Raw genomic sequence first — 6,613 nt, forward strand, 5'->3', positions numbered from 1 at the left:
AGGAATGCTACCTTCAGCCCCTACTCTCAGGCCGAGGAGTTCAAATCCATGCCACTTGGCAGGAGAAAGCTTCCGTGCTCAGGGAGAGAAGAGCTTTTTCCCTCTCTGTGGCTGAAGAAAAAGGAACCCAAGATCAACCAAGCACAACGAAGCACTGGAGCACAATACCATCGCAACCATTTGTAGTTGCAATGCTCGCCGGGAGAGGAGTCATCCAGGTTTCTGCTATCATCACTGCTCCCAGGACCTCTGTACAGGTCAGGTGCATACGCAGTCCTCACTGGTGTCTTCAGTCCTGCTCCATGAGCATGCTCTGAGTAGCAAGAGGAGGGTCTCCATGCTTCATCTTGCACATTCTGACACACTCTGCCAGTGTGAGAATCCAAAGTGACATAAGAAAGGTGGAGAATGGCTCACACTCAAAGCCTGGCATTTCCAGCACTGTTCAAGAAGAGTCTGCTTCCCCCAGGCAGACCTGAAAAATTAACCTGTGCCTCCCAACGAGATGAAGCATTTGAGAAACTTTGTTAAGAAATGATAAAAGAAGAAAACACTCCCTTCTGCTGTACTTTCCTTGCCTCCATACACTCCCAGAAAGGTTTTTTTTGAGATAAGCAAGCATCCACTTGTTTCTAGGAGCAATTATTTCTAAGGACAGAGATCTCCCCTAGGACACCTGTATCTAGGACCTCAGTTCTGAGAAAAGAAAGCATTTCAGCCATCGGTGTGTTCATGTTTCCTGCTTTGAAAGCTCTAGAAGCTGACTGGTTTGGATCTTATTTCAAGGTGTCTTTCACTTCCTCTGGAGTCTTCACAAGGACCAGACGCTCAGGTTTCAAGTGCTGTAGCGTTGCATTTATGGGTGTGAACATTATCAGCTCTGGCTGTAGAAGCTTTGCAGTGCAGAGGAGGAACAGGGCTAGGTGGCGTGTCCTTATCTTCCATCACATGCACCAGCCTTTACTAGTAAAGGGGAAGGACAGAGTTAAGGTGTTTTTTTCTTTTATTTTTTTTACAAAGTGGGGGGAAGAGTGTGCATTGGCAGGGAGTGTGAAGAAGGGGAAATAGTTTAAGGAATATGATTGAGGTGGGGTAGCTCTGAGACCACATGTGGGAACAAGACTAGCACAGATACCAGCAACAGCAGTCTGATCTCCCTAATTCAGCTCAACCCCCCCCTGCTTTTTCCTATCACAAAGTAGAAAAAGTCAGTTTCGGGAAACTCCAGTCAAGAGCAGATTTGGTGTTAAAGAAGCAAAATACAAATCCTTAATTTCTAATAAGAAGATTAACAATAAAGGCAGATCTTATCTGAAGAATATTGGCTTCTTTGTAGGTTAATACAGAAACATATTGAATCGAGGAAAAGGCATTGAAGCAGCATTAGCCTCATGCGTAGCCCATTCTTATAGAATTGTTAATGTTGGATTTTTGTTAGATGAACACAATTCATTCCCAGATAAATGGAGTATTTTATTGACTGGGTTATATCTCTGCTAGTTTAAAAAAGAAAAATCTATCAGAGCTTCATTATTCTTTGAATTTTACCTTGCTAAGAATCCACAACCAGAGTGTTAACAGGCAAGGTATGTCCTAGCGTGCAAGTTGGATGTAAACAAAAAAAAAAATCAGATTTATCTAGCTTTTGAAGTACGTGCTATATAATGAACACATTTGAAATGAAACCCATTATTGCTTCAGAAACAGAGATGATTACATCCCCTGATTGTTCCAAGCATTACAAAGTACACAAGACAATCAGATGTAATTGGTATAAATTGAACATCCTGAACTGCCTGGAGCCTAAATTGAGAAAATGGAGAACAAGACCAAAGACCTATAAAATGTTAATGTTTTCTTGAATAGAATGCTGAATTTATATTGTATGCTTCAGTTTTAATTCCAAAACTTATTAAAGCTTTCTCTCCTGCTGGCTGACACATACTGTTATCCCAGCTCCAAACACATACAACATGACTTAAGATTTGCTTTTGAAATTTGGTGGTCTATTCATACAGGATGAAATGTACCCAGTATTTGTGTGTGTGGTGTTTATAGCTAGGTGTCAATACAATACAGTAAGAGTGGAGCATAGATATAATTCATAACTTTAAAATCACCTCTACTGAAGACAAACACGTTATTTGCTGTCAGACAGCAATGGGACTTCATCTTTATTTCAAAGCACCACTTTCCTGCCACTGTTATATTTTCCTACAAGGGGATTGAGCCATTGTTATTAATAATATGGTCTAATAAGAGAAGTCTTAGGAAACTTTTATTCAGTAATTACCTTGTTATTGTTTAAATTCTATTCGTTGTTCCATCTAAAGATTAAAAGCAGTATTTTCCCTATTATCCTTAATTACCTTTTCTCCAGCTGGATGTATAAAACAATTAGCACACAAATCTGACTGGATGGTGGCCAGACATAGGATTCTGAGGAGGGGGGAAAAGGAAATAGGATATAAGGAAGCAGGGCCTAAAGATGTTTCTGCTGGTGTAATTAAGTGATGACAGCTTTAAGGTCTATGTGATTCTCAGTCAGTCCTAACCTGGGTAGGAAAGGTGTCTTTCCTGTTTAATGCATTTTCTGGAATATCAGAAGGAAAACTAAACCCTCTATTGTGTCCAAATTGGGACAAAAAAAGCTTCATAGTGTTTTTAGATGCCATTCACTGTTACTGTACTTTGAGAGGTGCTCGGAATTATATGTAGTGAGCTTGGTATGAAAGAAGAAAGTTTCACCATGGCTGAAAGCAAGAATAGTTTTGAGGTATCTTTTAGAGCTTTTGGCATCCGTCGAGTTGATTTGCAGGTTTAGTTGCATTCCTCGCACAGGAATTCCACAAGCCTGAATAACACAGTCAATTTCTTTTGGAAAATTTGAGTTCTAGACAGTAAAGGCATTAAGTAAGTCACATGCTCTCTACCAATATAGTAAGATTAGTGTACACTGTCACTTCCTGCATTAAATGGGCACAGAAATCCATTACTGAGAGGACAACGATTTCTGTTCTCAGCAACAAGGATCTTGATTAACAGAGCACATGCTGTAATTTAAAAAAGTCTCAAAAGAGAGTCAAGAGATTTCTGTACTGGAACCTGATTAAACATTATCTCATTTTTATGGATTCCAAATACTATTGAGAGATCACGGATGGGAAAATCTGTTTCAGTTGGAAAGTGATGAGATTGTTTTATGACATTATCTTTTGTTAGCCATTAAAGTTTATTAAAGATATCATAAGCTACATTATTCCTCCTCTATTTCCAATTTATAGTGGATGTGCCAGCAGAATACACTAGAGCAGGAAATGTTATTTAAAGCAAGCTAGCTATAAATGGATAAAGTCCATGCAGAAATGAGTACTAATCCTGCTTGCTGCTTAACATGTCTCCCTTAACACTTCTATAGAGGCAGTATTTGATAATATAGTTCCAAAAATGAACTTAGTTCTTGAAGATAACTTAAGAAACTTTTACTACTTCTACCAATTAATCTGTGAGCAATGCAGTTTCAGTTTCCGCATAGCACGAAGTCAACTCAGAGCTGTATGCTGTGAGATAGGTATTTAAGGAATGATGATGCAAGTCTTGATTACAGTAAATTCTTTTTAATACGGGGGATTGCGTGTCTGTGGGGTGAGTTTTTTGGATTGGGGCTTAAATACCCCAAGCTTAACTATCCAAACACGCAAACTGAATGTTTGAAATTAGGTATGTTAACTCTGTTTAAAGTAATTTCTGCCTTACAATATAGTTTTGCTCTATATTGGCCTTTTGCTTTTGCCATCTAGATGAAGACAGACCTTGTTCCTTTCGGCCCTTAAGAACTAACAGATAGATGGGTCCTCACCAGGTTATTTCCATCAACTAGACTAGTCAGACAGGGATCTGGTACTTCTTTGGTTCATTTTATTTACTTACAAAGCATACGCATCACATCTTCATTCCCAGATCAACACTGGTTTCTCCCTGTGGAGCTTTCTGAACAGATAGAAAGTTCAGACTTCCCCTGGACTCCGTGCAAAGCCCATGAGGAACACTTCACTTGTTCACAGAAGTGCAATCAGTGCTTTTTCAATTGCCTCCTGCGACATCTGTCACTGTCAAACAGTTCCATACGTGAAGACCACTATTCTTGAAGAGTATCCCTTTTACCCTCCTCAGTTTAGTTCTCACTAGGCTCTCTCTTACATGGCTTAGGCTGGGATCACAATTGCTTATTTTAGCTATTATGAAATAGAGAAGAATTTTCCGCTCTTTAGAAGGCAATTAGCTCAGTGTATACATTGCACATGAGGAAAAACTTCGTTGGTAGAGACTGTCATCTGGGAAAAGTAATTGGTTTGAGACACAAAGGGTAGAGACACAAGGTTCGGAGGCCAGAGACACAACTTAAGCTGGTTTTGACACCAGCTGTTTCCTATTAATTTCCCAGCTTGTTACTTCTAGAAAAGAGCATGGTAGATAAGAGGATATATGGTGTTAAAATTATTTAAGCAAGTTTTGCAATAGGATTTGTCAGTCTTCTTATAAGGCCAGCAATTCTCTTTTGCATTAAGTAGCAGAAACAAAAGGAAAAAAGAAAAGCCAATTTCACTTGCTGTGATGCTGACGTTTGCTTTAACCCCAGTAATTTACTAATAATTTTATCTTAAGAAGGTCAGAATATGCTATTATAAACTGATGCAAAACTATTATTTTTCTAAAATTTTTGGACAATAGCAGATTTACAGTGCTGGCACATTAGAGGTATATCAAATTATTAATAACAATGATTTGAAAAGTACAGTTTTACACTACATACATAATACAGACACTCAATGAAACAAAGACAAAAGATGTAACTTCCTAAAAGAAAGATGCACAAGATGTAAGGAACTGATTGTTATTTGAGTGTAACACCACCAAGAGTTATGCATTAGTGGATAATAGGTATCATTTGTCAAACTGTTTGCAAGATCAGTATCTGTATTTGAGAAAGTTACAGGAAGCATCTGATACCGGCTTACCATGGGGAAGAACTGCTGCTCCCAGGACTCCAGCTCATGAACATGGGATCTCTGAAAGTTTAAGTGAAGTTATATCAGGTGTCCTGTTCTAAGATTGAAACCCCAAAATGTGAAAGGTGGAGATTACTCCAGCTGATTCTTGCTGGAGTACCCAGCTCCCAGCCCTGTAAGTCACAAGTGGCAAAGCTGAGGATCCTGCAAACACATTCTAAAACCTTGCAGGCAAGTTTCTATCAAAAACACTGACGAGCTGAACCAGAGACATGCTTACATTTCAGGTTCCATACATCAGAAGTTGCCACAAAATTTTTAATTTGCTCCTTGAAGCTTGGAGTTGTCTATCTTTTCTGCCCATCTTCTGCCCAACTGTATAGCAGTTGTCTGTTGTTGCTTGTCTGTTTTTGTTGCAAGCTCTCTGGGAGAAGGATTTTGTGCACAGAGAAATCTGTTGTTGCTGTAGTGACCAAAATCATTCCTTCAATATGCTTAGTTATTGTAAGTCCTATTGACAAAGGTGCTGAGACTAGCCTGAGAAGGGAGAGACATGGGGCACAGTGATTATACACTGCTTTAATTAAGACTGATTTACTTAAAAGAGCAATAGCTCATCAAAAGGAACAGTTTGTTATTTTCAGCCAGTTTCTAAAGTGTTTCTAAAAAGGCTACAGTGAAGGAGGAAAATGGGGGTGGGGTGGGTGTAATATAATGAAACTCACATAAGAATGGATGATTGTAAGGCAAAGTCCTTATCAGTGGGCCTTTCTCAAAGTTGTAATTTTTTTTATTTTTAAATTACCAAAGTCCTTTAGCATGGAAAAAAAAAAGCAGTGCTAGAGACCAAAACATACCAAGAAAGCTTAAATGAACAGAAAGGGATTCAGAAGTGACATGGAAGGTTTCTTACTCCCACACCTGTTTTCCCACTTTTCTCCAAAATCTCTCCCCTTTTCTCTCCTCCACACTCAGAAAACAATGCAAGTGATTTACAAACAGGTAAAGAAGGTCAATAGATCTGCAAACAAGCAAAAACTGGATGAGGGATCAGGGTGGACTGTAAAATAAACAGCAAAGAGTAGCTGAGTATTCTTGGCTGTGCATTTAATTTACTTGTTTCTTAAGGAAATGTCAATGGGCCTAGCCACAGAATTCCCTTACCATGTCCAGTGTTGGGAAGATCAGCAGTGATACTCAAGAGAAAAGCCAGTTATTACAACTTTGAGAAAGGCCCACTGATAAGGACTTTGCATTACAATTGTCTGTTCTCATGTGAGTTTCATTACCTCAGAAGTCATCCCTTCCGGACCATTAAGTTTGCCTGGAATACACTGTACCTTGGAAACATAATTGCTTAATTTGGATGCTTTTACCCATGGTTTTTGTATGTGTGTGTTAATTTAGGATTTGGACAGTCAGAGGGAGGCATAAATTGAGTATCTGTGATAATATATAGGAACAGTACTATATACCTAATCAAACTTTCTGGAACTAGCCACAGTAGGAATGGTTCTGGTAGTAATGAAGTAGCAGGAAGCTCAGAATTTCCTAAGTTAATTGGGGGGGGGGGGGGGGGGGGGGGGGGGGGAGAGGGGGTGGGG

The sequence above is a fragment of the Pygoscelis adeliae genome, unplaced genomic scaffold (genome assembly GCF_000699105.1).
Source record: "Pygoscelis adeliae isolate BGI_AS28 unplaced genomic scaffold, ASM69910v1 Scaffold24, whole genome shotgun sequence".
Taxonomy (NCBI): Eukaryota; Metazoa; Chordata; class Aves; order Sphenisciformes; family Spheniscidae; genus Pygoscelis; species Pygoscelis adeliae.